The 18,375-nt window shown below is 32.5% G+C and overlaps 1 pseudogene; it reads right to left on the bottom strand.

Moving 5' to 3' along the window:
- Positions 1–1,170: 1,170 nt before the first annotated feature.
- Positions 1,171–2,237, bottom strand: LOC149382371 (ethylene-response factor C3 pseudogene; annotated as a pseudogene).
- Between the last annotated feature and the right edge of the window lie 16,138 nt (positions 2,238–18,375).

Raw genomic sequence — 18,375 nt, 5'->3', positions numbered from 1 at the left:
TTAAAAAACGAACACAGAGTATCTTTCGTCCATAAATGAGCGATATATCAATTATTATTTATATGCCCACTTGACGAATGCAAACAAACTATTAGGTCGTACGTGGAAGCATTTATACACGAATAGTGGAAGTGTATTCTATCACTATCTAATTAAATTTTCTGGTTTTATATATGCTCATTATTGTTCCCTTTGAAGAAAATAAAATAAATTTGTTTAGTCCTTCTTGAGGTCAGTCAATTTAGGATGACTTGAAAATCTCAAACTTTTGATAGGACTTGAAACCGTCCGATTCATATTTTCTCCTGATTGGCTGATTTAAAACGGTGTATTATGCTACTCCGACTTTTTTGCTGCTAAAAACTATGAAGTTGAATGACATCTAGCTATCGATAATACAGAAAAATCAAATTCAAATGAAATATAAGTGAAAATTTACACTTTTGCATGGTTGTATATAATTGCATGAGTATCTATAAGATGCAACAATTATATTCAAACAAATCAAGTCATATACGCTCTCTAATATCAGTCTGCGGTCTCGTATATTAATATCTAATTTAGCCAGTTGCTTTTAGTAGTTTCATTAAAAAATAATATACAGTCTATGTAAACTTTTAAATATCTCGATGAATAGATATTTAGATATTTAATGTTACAATATTTGTACCTTGTTATGGTTTAAAACTTTAAATCATTAAATAGACTATATATTATATCCCAACTGAATTTTAATGGCAAAAAGCTGTTACAACACAACTAAACCTTTTCGATTAAAATACGATATGCGGCCTGAATCAACCCCTTTATACCAAATAAAGCATTCAAATTTATTTAGCAAAAGTATCGTGAAACTTAAAACTGTTTTTACTAAGTAACTAAGGTTATGAAATATTTGGGACTTGAATCATTGAATGACATAAATTATTAATTTCGAGATCCAATGGGGATATTCACGTACGGTCTTTTTTGGCTTTTCATGTAGTGGACAATATTATATGAATATATTTCTATATTACGCCATTGTCGAAGTCTTATCCTCAATGGAATCATCGTCGATGCGCGGTGATTAATTATTTTGATATGGACATAAAATTGTTCCTAATAAATATGATAACAAACCATGCCCCACAAACACCACAACAAATAGTTCATAAAATATTGATCATTTCATTATGTTGGAATTTGATATATATTTTACACAAATAAACAAAAAGGATCGTCAACTTGTCGGCGTACACAGATCTCCCAGCATCTCACATTAAAATAAAATAAAATAAAAACCGTAAAAAAACAAAAAAAACAGTGTATTTAATTTTTTTTTATTTTTACCAGACACTAGAATAATTATATTGATAACTATAATCATAATTGTGCGGGTTATGAACAGTACTACTGTGGGTGTGACTGGTCTCCGATATTCTGAGAAGCTCTTCGAGATAATCGGATCCTAAATCTTCCAAAACCACCACATTATTATCATCATCCATTTCCATATTATTATCATTACTATAGCTGGCGTGTTGGGCTGTGGACTCTTTCTTCATCTTCTTGGAATTGGATTTCCTCTTCAGCGAATGAGTCTTCTTCAGTGTCAGCACCGGCGAAGTTCCGTCGTCGAATCGGCAATCCATCTCCCGGAGAGACCGCCGGACTTCTTCCGCCGGGAAATTGAGAACGGCGAGCGAGCCTCGCATTGCGAACGCCGCCTGATCGTACGCCATCGCCGCCGCCTCGGCCGTGTCGAAGGTCCCGAGCCAAACCCTAACGCCGTTCCTGGTGGAGTCCCTAATCTCCGCCGCGAATTTCCCCCACGGCCGCTTCCGAACGCCTCTGTAGGAGACCTCCGCCGCCGCGCCGGAGTCGGCCGCCGCCGAGACGACGCCGTAGAGGAGCATCTCCTCGGAATCGTTCTCGTCGAAAGGGAGCGGCGTTTCGTCGAGCACGTTGGCGGTTGTGTCCCAAGAGCCGGACGAGAATTGATCGGAGGAGATTTGGTCTTCCGGTGAGTAATAGTAGTTGTTTGGATAATAGGAAGAAGAAGTAGCGGAATTAGATGAAGAATAGTCCATTGACAGAGTTTGTGTATTAAGTAGTGCTAAAATTTGGGTTTGTGATTTGGAGATGTTGTAATGAGGATGAACTATATATTGTGTATGTTTGTGTATATATATGTGTGTGCGTTTGTAGATTGAAACATGTACAGTGTTTTTCTTTCTTTCTTTCTTCTTTTCTCTTTTGGGTCGTTCTGTTCTGTTATGGGGTTCATAAAAAACTAAGAAGAGATTGGCACGTGAGTCAAAGGGTAATTCGTGGATGAGAGAGAGAGAGAGAGAGAGAGTGAGAGGCCGCCAGGTCATCGAAGACTTTCAAAAAGTGATGTAAGAAAAGTGACGTCACGCTAAGAAATGGATGGGCCTACTCGTTGGCCAAGTTGGTGTTTTTTTTTTTTTTTTTTTTTTCTAATATTGATTATCTCTAATAATTAATAATAGGAGCAGCTTTACTAGTTAGCTTAGCTTGGTAGCCGATAATCATTTTCAGCAAATATGATTATTGATGATTCATATATACCGTTCACAGCACAGCGTTGATCGACGAGAGAGAGAGAGAGAGAATATCCGGTCTTTGTCAGTAAACGTCGCTCTCTCAGCCGTCGCTAAATAACACAGCCTCAGAAACTGACTCTTTCTTCCCTTTGAAATCAAGGCCATGATTTAATTTCGTATTTATTGCTCTACGGTTCTACCACCGTGGAGGCTACAAACGCTTGCACTCGATTAAACCCTCTGGTTACACAAATATCAAATTATAAAGAGATAGAACATGATATTAAAAAATATTGACAAAAATATGTGTTATCTGTGTATTTTGAAATGAAAAATTAGTGGAACTAAGCCACCTGAAACGTTGAAATTGTAATCTAGCCAACGTTTCGTCCAAATTTTCACTCTAGCAAAAAATGATGACGTGTCTTAATTATGTAAGATGTTAATTACTATAATATCATCTACTATAATTTCCTTACAAAACTTGTAGCCCACGTTTGATCAATCAAAATTTTCGAAGTTAATACACGTGTATATATTTAGAATTTTTAAAAAAAATTATATATTTGGCAAAGTTTGTTATTGAGCGTTTATTTCTTTTTAATTTTTTGTTAATCTCCGCTGCTTTGTTAATTTCTGTTAATTATGGTAAATTTACATATGTCAAGGTAGAGCCGATCAATGCCCACCAGTTTGAAGTTGTCGATGGTGTTATCAATTGATATTTCTTTCATTTCCTTTAATACGCATTTAATACGGTGTTATTCACAAACCGATCAAATTTTCAATACGAATTTTCAAAGTTAATACACGTGTATATTTTTAGAATTTTTAAAAAAATTTATATTTGGCAAAGTTGGTTATTGAGCGTTTATTTCTTTCTAATTTTTTGTTAATCTCCGCTGCTTTGTTAATTTCAGTTAATTTCCGTTTATTTTACGCACGATAAACTTCGGCTGGCTGAAACGTTGGCTAGTATTTGGTTTCTATGATTTATGTTACATAAGGGTATTTTCGATATTTTCTAACCGTTTATTTCTGTAAATGGCTAGATTACAAAATTTACCAAACGTTGGTTATATCTTTAAAACCATGTTTGAAATTGACTTCGTTGCTAGATTACCTTTTTGAAATAGAAATACACTTCAAATAAATAAATAAATACTACTCTTTTTTTCGATTTCATTTAACAATAAATTTTGAATTTTGTCAATAAGCCGATTTTATCTTTATCAATTTAGTTGATTACATATCTGGACAATGATATTAATTAGTACATTGGGGCTATTTTTATTTTCTTAAAATTTCATATTACTCCTTGTCAAAACACCCGCTGTGATCCTGTTGTTGCTGCTGAAAAATTATATCCTTTATTTGCTTTCAAAGGCTATTTGTTTGAAAGAGAAAAAATACACATATATATTATTCAAATTTCAATCATTTCTAACTTAATATAACAATTTTCATGTCAAACAAGCTCATAAAACATCCATACCACGTACCCCTCGAAAAAGGAGATCATTTCTAAAATAATTTACTAAGAGAAATATAAATATGAAAACTCATCACGAAAATTAAAGAGAAACTAGCGACAAAATTTGCGGTTTGTAACACTTAAGTACCCGAACTTAAAAAATTGTTGAAAAAAATATCCGAGGTAAATATTTTATCTCTCCGTTATAACTCCCGATGTTAAATTAGATGTTATGACATGTATCATCATGTGGTAACTTTGAATTAAAAATATATATAAAAGTTAAAAAAAAAAACTAAAAAACCTCTCTCTCTCTCATATAAATATAAACTCACGTCTAAAACAAAACAAAAAAAATCACCAGACTCACGACTAAGAATTTTTCCGATCGAATCAAAACTCATGCTTGTCGGTAGTTGGTTGTGATTTTGGGCGGCAGAGGGTGGTTGTAATGTCGCTTGACGGAGGAGCTATGAAGAGGCATGGCTTACCTAGAGGGGTCTCCTGATCATCACCACGGAGATGAAGGCAAAACCACAACCTGCAACTACTCACCTCGTCGAGCTCCGAACCTCCGCATGCCCTGTTTTTATTATGTTTTTTGACTTTTTTTTTTACACTGTTCGAGATTCTAGTAGATATCAGAAATCCCAACGTGAAGCTAGAGAAAGTTTGCGTTGAAAGACGGTGGTTGCCGGTGGAAAAATCCAATTGACGAGACTGTAAAATGGAGGATTGGTGGATTTCACGATGAAGAAGAAAGGAGAGATATAGTTTTCTTTAATTAAAAATTAAATATAATTAAAATTAATTATTAATTTATAATAATTGTCAAAGTTACCAGATGATACGTGTTATATCATCTAATTTAATAATGAGAATTGTATCGGAGGGACAAAATATTGACTTTTGATATTTTTTCTACAACTTTTAAAATTTGAGTACTTAAGTGTTACAAACCGTAAACATGAGATTTTTTGTGGTCATTTAAAAAAAAATAATAATAATAACTTATAATTTTTTTTAAATAGTTAGCGAATCTCTCATAAGGGATAACCGGATAAGTAATTCAACTAAACTTTAATTTGTTGAAACCATTTGATTTTGCAATAAATTAAACTATGACGAGTTTAATTTCAATTGCATATTTATGACATAACAACACTATTTATCGCTAAAGTAGGGCCTATTATAGTTTTCCTAACATAGCGCATTGAATATTTTTTTAAAACATAAAATGATGCCTTTGGTATTCAAATTTCACTTATCAATTACAGATCAATTCTTATACTGTACGTCGCTTGATTCATTACATGTTTTTTCCCTTTTGTTTCCCAGGCATAATAAAAGAAAGTGGTGAACTATGCCGTAACTTTGGTGAATAACCTTAGGAGAGATGAGTTAGATATTTTTTTTTATACATTATAGACACATTTATTTTAATAATTAATACTCTTTTTATATTCTAAGAAAAACGATATTCATCGACGTGCTAATGAGACTAATACATGTCGATCCCATTTACACATGGTAGTTTGATTCATCTGCGTCAATATTATCAACGCGTGGCGATAAATATCGGTGTGCTTTTTTTAAAAAACAATATTTTATTAACACAACGCAAATTTAAAAGCATTTAAAAAAAAAAGCGCAAATTTAAAAGCACTTTTATTTACAAGCAACAATTAAATTGTTATTAAAAAACAATAATGTCAAACTAGCACAATATATATATATATATATATATGAATAAATTTTGGGACAATTAAATCAATAGTCGAATAGCACATCCTACTTTCAAATAGTAGCTTAAACAAGCTCATAAAACATCCATACCACATACCCCTCGAAAAAGGAGATCATTTCTAAAATAATTTACCCAGAGAAATATAAATATGAAAACTCATCACGAAAAATAAAGAGAAAATAGTGGCGAAATTTACGATTTATAACACTTAAGTACCCGAATTTAAAAAGTTGTTGAAAAAATACCCAAGGTCAATATTTTGTCTCTCGGTTACAACCCCTGGTGTTAAATTAGATGTTATGACATGTGTCATCATATGGTAATTTTGAATTATATATATATATATATATATATAAATTAAAAAAAACAAAAAAAAAACCCCTCTCTCTCGTATAAATATAAACCCACGTCTAAAACAAAACAAAAAAATCACCAGACCCACGACTAAGAATTTTTCCGATCGAATCAAAACTCATGCTTGTCGGTAGTTGGTTGTTGTTCTGGGCGGCAAAGGGTGGTTGTAATGTCGCTTGACGGAGGAGCTACGAAGAGGCATGGCTTACCGGGAGTGGTCTCCTGATCATCACCGGAGATGAAGACAAAACCACAACCTGCAACTACTCACCTCGCCGAGCTCCGAACCTCTACATGCCCTGTTTTTATTATGTTTTTGACTTTTTTTTTACATTGTTCGAGATTCTACTAGATATCAGACGTCCCAACGTGAAGCTAGAGAAAGTTTGCGTGAAAGATGGTGGTTGCCGGTGGAAAAATCCAGTTGACGAGACTGTGAAATGAAGGATTGGTGGATTTCACGATGAAGAAGAAATGAGAGGTATAGTTTTTCTTTAATTAAAAATTAATATAATTAAAATTAATGATTAATTTACTATAATTGTCAAAGTTACCAGATGATGATATGTGTTATATCATCTAATTTAATACCGGGAATTGTAACGGAGAGACAAAATATTGACTTTTGATATTTTTTCCACAACTTTTAAAATTTGAGTACTTTTTTTTTTATGGGAAACTGATTTCATTAATCAAATAAAGGTTTTTCAGCCAAATTGGCCTTTACAATAGAAGGAGGGACATCAGATAACCAACTGGTAGCAGAATGATTAAAGGGCAAAGCAAATTTAGCAAGCAAATGCGTTGAGTTATTGCAGTTTCGAAGGCAGTGAGAAATCGAAAAACTCGAGAAACCATTGCAAAGGTGGCGAATCTCATCAATAAGAAGGCCTAGTTCTGTTGTAGGAGAATCGGTGGCCGAGATGAGTTGAGTGACAGAGAGGCAATCGGATAATACAGACACATGTTGTAGTTGGAGATTCTGAGCGAGCTTGACATCTTCTAGGATAGCTTTAGCTTCAACGATGTCGGGAGCGAGGAGAGCATGAGTCAAGGCAATGTGGGAGGCCATGACAACACCTGTGTTTGTGCGAAGTATGGCGCCGAACCCGCAACAATTCTGTTGGTGGCAAACAGTTGTGTCTAAACGTTGATGAGGATCGTGTCGGCATTGAACTGAGGATATTTGAAGACGTTGTTGGTGTCGGGATGGCGGACTTGTGGCGTGGGACATTAGATTTTTTGTCGTCATTTAAAAAAAAAATAACAACTTAGAATTTTTTTTTATTTTTTTTATACACGCATATAGATAGGGAATCTCTCATAAGGGATAAGTAATTCAATTAAACTTTAATTCGTTGAAACCATTTGATTTTGCAATAAATTAAACCATGACGAGTTTAATTTCAGTTGGATATTTATAACATAACAACGCTATATATCGCTAAAGTAGGGCCTACTATAGTTTTCCTAATATAGCGCATTGAATATTTTTTTAAAACATAAAATGCCTTTGGCATTCAAATTTCACTTATCAATTACAGATCAATTCTTATACTGTATGTGGCTTGATTCATTAAATGTTTTTTTTCCCTTTGTTTCCAAAGCATAATAAAAGAAGCACGGAAAATCAACAACGATGTTCATATATATTCATTACAAAAGTCTCTTATGGACCATAACACTTACTCATTCTTAGTTTATTTGACGTCCTTGGAATTTACATTACAAACCGAATAATTTAGTTGTATCCATATAAATCTGTCAACGATCTAATAATAAGGAATAAAATTGCCTCCAATGCATTGGTAAACACATGTGAAATGTATTATGTATTTATATTTGTCGAAGCAACAAATATCTTGTAGGAAAATGGTAGGTAAAAATGAAAATTTAAATTTTTACGATTTGTTTGGAATACCAATTAAATTAAATACAAAAATATTATAATTGTGATACACAATTTGATTTTCCATCCCAGTAGGAGAGAGGTATTGCAGTAGTGTGGGTGAACTATGCCTTAACTTTGGTGAATAACCTTAGGAGAGAGGAGTTAGATATTTATTTATACATTATAGACACATTTATTTTAATAACAATTACTCTTTTTTATATTGTAAGAAAAACGATATTCATCGGAGCGCCAATGAGACTAATACATGTTGATTCCACTTAACAATGTTAACATGGTAGTTTGATTCATCTGCATCAATATTAACAGCGCGCGACGATAAATATCGGTGCTCTTTTTTTTTTTAAAACAATATTTTATTTGCATAACGCATTTTTAAAAGCACTTTAATTTACAAGCAACAATCAAATTGTTATTAAAAAAAATCAGTAATGTCAAACTAGCACTATATATATATATATATATATATATATATATATATATATATATATATATATATAAGAATAAATTTTGGGACAATTAAATTAATAGTCGAATAGCACGTCCTACTTTTAAAAATTAGCTCAAATTTCATTTTATTAACAAAAATAGTCCACCAACCCGTAATTAAATTAACTAAATAATTAATTTAATTAATTTTTTTTTAATTTGATTTTTTGCGAGCTAGTGAGTTTTTTTCAATAAAATGAAAGTTGAGTTAGAATTATAGAAGAGCATGAATTACTAGTTGCAACAAATTCTTTATAAATTTCTTACTATCTATTTTGGTTCAATTATGTGAATAATATTGAGTTTACATTATTAGCTTACACCTTCATAATTTTATCGGAGGCAGACAATTGATTCGTTTCGTTGATCCGTTCTTGGTAGATTATGATCAAGATGGAGAAGGTGTTAACAACAGTCAAGATTCAACACAAGCATGGTTTGGTCAATTTGGACCGATCAATAAATGTATATAATGTATATGTAGATATGAATATCTTGATGCAAAGAAAAATGTAACAATGCACATATATCTGAGAAACTGAATGTAATTTATAATACTTTGGGTGCGCACATTACTTGTGAAAATACTTATAAAAATAGCAAATATATTTTTATCGACATTGTCCAAAAGAGAATAAATACTGAATTATTAAAAAAAAAAGAATAAAAACTAAAGAAAGAACCTTAAATTTATTATGTCTCAACAGAATGAATATCTGGCTATTTTCCAACTTATGAAGCTCGTTAAATTTGTTTTAAATTTGATTAACAAATTGACATGTAACTAGTTTTCGAAACTAATCAAAGCTAAAACGGCGAGTAAATCGTTTATATCAACGAAGAAACGGCTTTGTTGATAACAGATAATTCATAAAGAAAACAAAATGTAAAAAAAAAAAAAATTACCTGCGAAATAAAATTTTCCTATACATTAATGTAATATTTGTATAATAACCGGACATGTAACTTAGGTAGGCGTTAGTTTACAAATGAGTATTAAGGGTTGCATAATATAAACTAATATTATATAACACCAAACTAATATTACTCTAGTATATATGATTACCCAAAAAAAATGCCGTCTATGTGACCATTTTTTTCACGAAAAACCCTAAAAAAAATGAACCTTATTCCCTCCCGTCCCATTTTGGTGTCAGTCTCCTCGTTGACCAAACAACCTCCCTCAACATGGACGTGGTTGATTGAGACGACATCCTCCGTGATGACGGACATCGCTCTGCATCGCATCCTCACTCCTCAACAACGATGGGAAAAAGTCATCGCTCCGCATATTGGCACCTTCAAGCTGATCATCACAATCATCTCCCGATTATAGTGGAGTGAATTTCCATGGTATTCGAAAACTTCTCGACAAATCTGATGGAGCTTCATTGGTTTCGAATTCTCTGACCCAAAACAGTGTGCATGCCTCATCGAGAAAGACCCATGGTGCTTTAACGGTGACAACCTCCTCCTCGAGCCATCGCCTGACTCAAAACAGTGGAGAAATTCCGCTTTTACCACAGTCAATCTCTAGACACACTTCTACGGCATTTCGCTCCAAGCCCAAACCGAGAAGAACATCATCAGAATTGCCTGCTCAGGAGGCGATATTGCTGAACTCAAATGGGACAATTCTTTTGTTTCATCCCAAATGATTTCTTCAGGTTTAAACTTGAGCTAAACCTCTTATAACCAATTTGCCACGGCTGTTACATTCTAATAGCAGGGAAATTATTTTGGATTTCTTTCAAATTCAAAAAATGACCTCTTCTCTACTACGGTTGCGGAATCATTGGCCACAACCTCTCATCTTGCTCTGCTCTAGCAATCACTGTTCTCGACTCCAACGAAAATCCAAGCAAAGCTCTCGGACCCTAGCTCTGTCCGGAGTCTGCCACAACCTCGCCTCTTGCTCTGCTCTAGCAATCACTGTTCTCGACTCCAACAGAAATCCAAGCAAAGCTTTGGACCCTGGCTCCGTGCGGAGTCTGCACGCAATTCCTATTTTGACCGGCCTGTCTTGCCGATTGCTCACTCTCCGAAGTTTCAATTCCATGATGACGGTCCAGTCACGGAGATTCCCTCTTCGCCGAGATCTTTGCATCCAAAATCCATCGACATCTCCGCGATCCAAAACGAGCGGGTCATCCTTGAAAGATTCGCTCCGAAACGCCGATATTCACGCCTCAACACCTCTCTCTCCGAGTCTTATCTCATCGCCGTTCTTGGGATTGCAAATTCCTCAAGTCAAGGCCCCTATTTCTGGTGTTGAAATTGCCGCTAATTATGGCGTTATCTCCTGTTTAGAAGAGACTTTATGCATCAATTGCGTTTTGGCAAGAGATTCCAAACTTGGGCTTAATATTAATAGGGCAAACTAGGAACGTAGTCATTTCGAAACGTGATTTTTAAGATCTAGCCCACGTTTAGTAAATTTTGTAATCTAGCCATTTACTGAAATTTATGATTATGAAATATCGAATATACACTTGTGTGGTTTAAATTAGTGAAAATAAAACAGTAGCCAACGTTTGAGTCCTACTAATAAGAAAGTCAACAACGTCATCAGACTTAGTACACGCTTGAATTCAAATTTGAATATTTGATGGAAAATCATTAATGAATATAATATAAGAAACAAATTAAATATTTATTAAAATAAGTAACTTATGAATCGTCAGTAAATTTTTATTAATTTTTATTTATAAATTATGCATTTTTCAAATAATGAATATAATATATGAAATAAATTAAATATTTATTAAAATAAATAACTTGTGAATCGTATGTATTTTTCAAATTTTAGGACGGTTACAATTATAATTTTTTATGCCCATTATAAACATTTTTCATATGTTCAAAATAAAAAATAAAAACATAAGTATTCCCTAATTAAGGATATATATTGTGTGCATTGAAAGAGAAAGTCAATAAAATCAAATCCATCAAATCACAACAACTAATGACCTACAAAACAAGAAATAAAAATATGATGGAATAAATTCATATAGCGCGTGATAAATAAACAAAAATAAACCAAAATAAATAGACGATTTTGGCGGTCTCGATACACGGCGGAGGGAGATGAGGCGATTATGGCAGATCTAGGTGGTCGCGCAGATCTGTGGTCTCGCGCGAAAGAAAGAGCACGACGGTCTGGTGGTCTGCGCTGATGGTGGACGGAGAGAGTTGCGAGCAGTGGTCTGGTGGTCTGCACCGGTGGTGGTCGGAGTGAAAAGATAAAGAAGTGATGGTGGTCGTGGTCGGAGTGACGAGAGAGAGAGAGAGAGAATGAGATCTGATTGTGAGACGTTGGTTACAACGCATATTAAAGTTTCAATATTTAACGGCGGTCAAATGTTGGCAACATGTGATATTCAGTCGACGTTTAAACAAAGGATAAACATGTACTTTGCTAAATGACTAATAAAAGCTACGTAATCAACTGTGGCTATGTTTGAAACTTAGGTGAAACGTTAGTTAGATTGCAATTTCCATGTTTAAAGTGGCTTAGTCTGTGTAATTTTTCATCTCAATAAGTCCGTTTTTACAATTGATGCTCTGTCTGCTTCTGGACCTCGTAGACCAGCCTATTACCCACACTGCCTCCCACTCGGATTTAAAATCCCAAGGAACAAGTTATGGTTCTTGAAAATAATCACCATATTCCGGTCCCAATCTTTGGACCTGTGCCGCTGCTCGTCGACTTGTCCACAAATAAACGTCGTTTGTTGACCGGGGTTGCTACGTCTGGTAACAAACCAGGTCAAGTCAAACTTGCTCGTTCCCATAGGAAGTACAAGGGTACAAGAGGAAAACGTAATAATTGCAAGCTGGAAAAAGAACTTGTTGACGTTATGGTCTTCGATGTGGAACCTTTAGTCTGTAACAAAAATTAGTTCTCTTCTTTGGAGGGCGAAGGAGTAATCCCGTTAGATGCATTATGTTATCTCTGTTACTGTTTACTTCTTAGGATTTTTAATTATCTCTACATATTACTTTGTGTTCTTTCGGTTTCAACATTTTGTAAGGTCATCTTCAACCACACTCTAAAACACAAAATATGCCGTTTTTTTTCCTCCAACCGCACTGCAAAACCAACACCAAATTTGCAGTGTTGTACAGTGCCGCGCCAAATTTGGCGTGGCACTGTTCACACGACAAATTATTTGTTTTTTTTTAACTTATTTATACATATATATATTTATAAAACAAAAATTGACTACAAAAATACATTAAAAATACCAAAATTCATAAATATATATTTATAAATTTATAAAACACCAAAATTCATAAATTGACTACAAAAATACATTAAAACAAAATAACAATACATAAAAATTTAAACATAGATTAAAAAGTTTAAATTAAACACACAAAATAAAATAAAAAATAAAACAATAACATAATTTTATTTATTTCAGTTTTTGTTAAATATTGGTAAGTAATAAATAATTTTAATCACTTAATTAAAAAATATAAACATTATAATTATTTATTAAAATATTTATCAATAAAGAAATTGTATAATTTTAATAATATAATAATGATGAATAGTATTTTAGTGTGAAATTTGGTGTTGTGATTGGAGTTAGAAAAAAATTTGATGCTAAATCAACACAAAAATTGTATTAAATTAACACTAAATATAGTGTTATGGTTGGAGTTGCTTTAAGAATTTATCTCTACTACGAATATATGTATTTGCTTTTTATCAATAATACAATTTTCATTCTTAAAAAAAAAAAAATTGCATCTAAAAAAGTAAAATTAGGAAAACGGACGTGTGACTTGTGATTATGTCAGTGGTGACGTCCAAATTCTTAGGTGAAAATTGAAATCACGTTGATGAATCATGTTTCAAAATATATAATAAAAAAAATCAATTCCCAACATATTTTTGCTTGTGGGTTTAATCATATGATATGCCACTTCCTAAATTGTTACGTGGCTATTTTGAATTTTTACAGCTATGCCAGCGCATCTTTAATTATAAGTTTATAACTTAATAAGTTAATTATAAGATATATCATCTTTTTTAATCAAATTATAAGATATATCTATCTTAAGTGCTTTTAGAGTCCACGTCAAACCAACATTATCATTTATATTTTAGTTTATACACATTTTTTCTTTGCTACGTAACTTTTTAATATTTTGTTGAATTCCACTTGATGCTGACTATCTCACTTTTTGATTTTGAGAATTTGGTAATTGGTCTCAAGAAAATTCATTCGCAAATTTTGACCTTGATTGTGTCAGTAGTGACGTCCAAATCCTTGACCATAACGCTTGTATTATAATATGTTTAGCTGAGGACCATTTAGATTCTAGACCACTTATTAGAACCTGACCATTACTTACATTTCTCTTAAGCGTAAAATTGAATTATATGTATATTAAAATAAAACATATATAGTTTCAACTTTCAAGCATACGAAAATATTATAAAATTTATTTCATTTATACTGTATTTTTTTCTTCTTCTAAAAGCCACGGTTTTTTTATTGTGAATTATTATGTCCGTTATGGAGATGGAGTACGTATTATTGTTACGGGAGGTTCGGAAATGGTACGACTAAACTAAAGCTTGACCAAGGCACATTAGTATATATGCCTTTTTAATAATGCATGTTAAAATACTCTTCGGATAATGAACATGCTCAGATTTGAGCCTCAAATACGATCTAATTAAAAAATCAATTAAAATACAAATAACAAAATCAAACACACATTAGTATATATGCCTTAATACTTTCACTTTACCGTTGCAAAATTTACTGATACCCAAATATAATAAATGTGTTTACAATCCTTACTTGCGCTCTAATAATTACTAAGACACACTCAATATTCAAAGAAAAAAGATCTAGAGCTAACAGACAAGTTTGAAATTTTCAAAATACCATTTACTAAAACACTTAGGGGCCGTTTGGTTAACTTTTCCAAAACCGTTTTCTGTTTTCTGATTCTAAATTCTAGAAAACAGTTTTAGAAAACCTGTTTGGTTATAAATTCAGAAAACAGATTTAGAATCATGTTTCTGTTTTTTTGAAATTTGTTTAGAAAACAGAAAACAATGAAAAATTGTTTTCTATTTTATCTCTATACAATTGAATGGAAAACATAACCAAACAACATTTAAAATATTTTGAAACGTAATTCTAAATCTGTTTTTAAAATTTAAAAATTAGAATCATAAAACAGAATTTAAAAACAGAAAACGAGTTTAGAAAACTAAACCAAACGGCCCCTTAACATTATAATTTTCGTCCAAGGGACTCTGGCCTCTACGGTCCCTGGCAAAGACGTTTACCACCCCTTCCAATCCCAGGTCGATCCACGCACCATTGTCGTAGTGTCTTTATAGTCATGACGAACAATTAGGCTTTACACTTCAACAATCAGGTACTCATTATTTTTATGAAATACATATGTTTGAATTTTGAAATGATGCAACCACATTTCATGAAGAATTTTTCTAAATTTATGTGTTCATAATATACTTGCTTTTCGTATTAGATAAATTATCTGAAAACCTTAGCTGTCTCATCCTTTTCTATATGTAGGGTTTTAGCCATCGGTGTTGCCACCTTTTCTTGGGGCATTTAAAGACATCGTCTGGTCTTGGCCTTAGGCGTGCCCCTAGACCTGAGAGAAATTGCAAATGGATTTCTCTTTCCGTTTCTCCTCGACGTTTCTTATCCTTCCACCTTTTCGGCATTCATCGGCACTGAGGCCTCTTTCGTGGAACTAGGCTCTGCAATGATAGGTAGTTTCGCTGCCTTTAAGATTTCGACATATCTGAGTAGTAGAGGTGCGGTTGAGCAGCTGGATGTCCATGAATTACTCCATCCATGTGATGAGAATTTTAATCGTACATCGATGTATGGCTCGTCGAGTGTCTCCACACGTAAGTATCAAGACTAGTTTGACTTTTCCTCTTCCTTCCTCAATAGGCGTCAATTGTGACGGAAGTGGATGACATAGGTGGGTACGAGTGCGATGGTTATGGTTATGGTCAAGGTAGGGGATGTAGAAAGGCGGAGTTATTGTTTTGTGCTTATGTTAATATTAATATTGTTTTCTTTTTGTGTTGTTCGAGGTTTTTTTTTTTTTTTGGGCGTGGGTTTTGGTCATGACAATGGAATAGGCATCTTTCAAGTTTTTATGCAAGAATTTTAGTCGTACAGGTACTTGAACGTCTTTTCTCGAGACCGGTGATTCTCAAGAGTATGGTTTCATCCATCAACTTTCGAGAGTTTTTGAATGAGTCATGGAATTGCTCTAAATTCAGTATTGTATTTTTGTCTTTTTGTTAACCGAAAGCTCACACACGATATATTATCATTCGATTCTAGATTGAAAGGAGTTTGATGTATGTATTTATAAATATTATACCCGTAAAAAAACTCTCTGCTAATAAAAAAAACACTTTCCGTATTCGGATTTAGTAGTCTAGCAATAATTTTAAAAATAGAACACGAATTTAAATTATGCATATTCTTTTTAAGTAACCTTTGGTTATTTCTTCTCTTATATATTAACCATTTTATTTACTATAAACGCACCAAAAGAGTGCTCGTGCACCAGTGTGACATGGACAGTAACTCTGCTATGATGAATAGCTTAAGTATATAGTTACTCGTTCGCAATAATAAATTGGTTCCAAGTATCCAGTCAGGTCCTTTATACTTTTTATATCAACTTGCACTGTCATTATTGTTTTATTGGCAAGATTGTATAGTGGACAGTATTGCTTTATTTCTCTCTCTAACTCCACCTCCAAAAATCTAGTTATTTTCTATTTTATTTTCTTCATCAATAGTATGTGTCGCTACTACAAAAGACAAATCATAAATACATTAAAGTGGAAAAATCCAAAAATCTAAAATGAAAAAGAAATTTGTCCAATGTGAAAATTCAAAACTAATGTCTAATATCCTTGCATTATGTTTCTTCAAAAACTCCTTTGTATTATTAGCTCGAACTCCCGAAAAAAAAAGAGCTTATAGAATTATCTTGCCCCATCTCAAAGGAAAACAAAATGTCAAATCTCCCCCTCTCCTTTAATTGTCCGTCGTATATAATATTATTATGTGGACCATACAAAATTACGTAAAAAAGTCATTTCAAACCATTTAATTAGCAAAATAGTTAATGTAATTTTAAATTTTTAATGAAATAATTCATACTTTCCTTTTTTTTACAAAATAATCAAAGTTTGCATATAAAATTATTCATTGTATGCAGAATATCTGCTTATGTATATAAATTAATTAACAAATATGGACAAATTATTGACAAATGACTATTCACTGGTTTTAATAAAAAAAAATTATTCATTTCAATTAGCAAAATACAAGAACCGGCCATAAAGAATATATTATATTTTGTGTCACTTTTAACCCTCTAAAATTATATTATTACAATATAATGAATCAAAATCAAAATTATGTAAATGTTTTTTTATAGATAAATTAAAACAAAAAATATGTGAATTCTGATACGATGGCTAACTCCCATTAAAATACGTCTCTGATATGTGCGTGAACCTGTACACATCATTCGCAAAAAGATCAATCTCTTTCCAACATGGACGTTTTAAAAATTAGGCTCATATTATATAAATGATATAGCACTTTCTGTCAGGACTCAGGAACTACATGTACTATTTTCAGAATAATATATTTAAAGCAATTAATTGGGTTCATTCTTTTTTTTTTTTTATCGAAATTAATTGGGTTCATTCATTTCTCTTATTGTTCAACTTTAAATGTGCTTCGTTTCGAAAGTACTTTAGAATTTTCCACATATAAATATAATTTATAAGTTCGTTGGAAGTTTTGCACTCTCTCTTTCTTTTTAGGCTAATTTAGGTCAATAATTTTATTCAAAAAAATTGTGTACATGATCGAGTGAACATTACCAATTTTAAAATATGTGGTTTTGCTTTGCCTAAGCTTTTTGTTTTCCACGTCACTTTTTATATTTAGACCAAGGAGCAAAAAAAGAATATTGGCTTAGCTAAGACAAAGAGAATCGTAATTTGACCCATTAATGAAACGTTGATTAGACTGTGTCGGTTAATGCACCGGTACATTGGATATTACTGCGATTAAAAAGACTATATATGCTATATTGACTCATAATTATAAAGCCTTAATATTTCAACCGCACCACAACAATATATTTATTTATATTGGTTTAGTGGATTAACCCTCGTGCACACATATTCTATCATACTTTCGAATCTTCCATTGTATATGTTTAAAACAATGGGAGAATATATTTGATCTTCTTCTTCTTCAAATATATATATATATATATATATATATATATATATATATATATATATATATATATATATATTTGATCCAATGGTCCAAGTACCTAACCACACGTGTGAATGCTTTGACTAGAATAACTAGTTTGAAGAAAATATAAACACCGTATCTAATCTGGCTAATGTATATTTATAATACACTTGGTGCCTTTTAACCTCGACTTTTTTTTTTTTATTAAAAAAAAATACCTTAAAGCTCACGAAAAATGCGTGAAAGAAATATGCCACGTGATTCAATGCATTTGTCCAATCAAATACGAGATAAAAAGGGCAAATATTTGAAAAATTAAATTAGGACAAAAACAATGATTGTTAGTAAGGTACATTTTGCAACCCTTCTGCTGACGTAATTTACATTACGTTCGTTCGTGAACCTTCCATAATCAGCTCAGTACATACAAAATGAAATTAATAGTATCACATTGTCCACACTCCACGTCGCTTTATTTTTGTTTTTAGCTTTTTTTTTCCTGTGTAGTTTTTTTGTCGATGGATCCATAT

Source organism: Urtica dioica, chromosome 11 (genome assembly GCF_054948205.1).
Source record: "Urtica dioica subsp. dioica isolate 48M chromosome 11, U.dioica_male_clone48M_v1_H2, whole genome shotgun sequence".
Taxonomy (NCBI): domain Eukaryota; kingdom Viridiplantae; phylum Streptophyta; class Magnoliopsida; order Rosales; family Urticaceae; genus Urtica; species Urtica dioica.
Note: the sequence above shows the minus strand (reverse complement) of the source record. Positions and strands in the feature narration are given on the sequence as shown.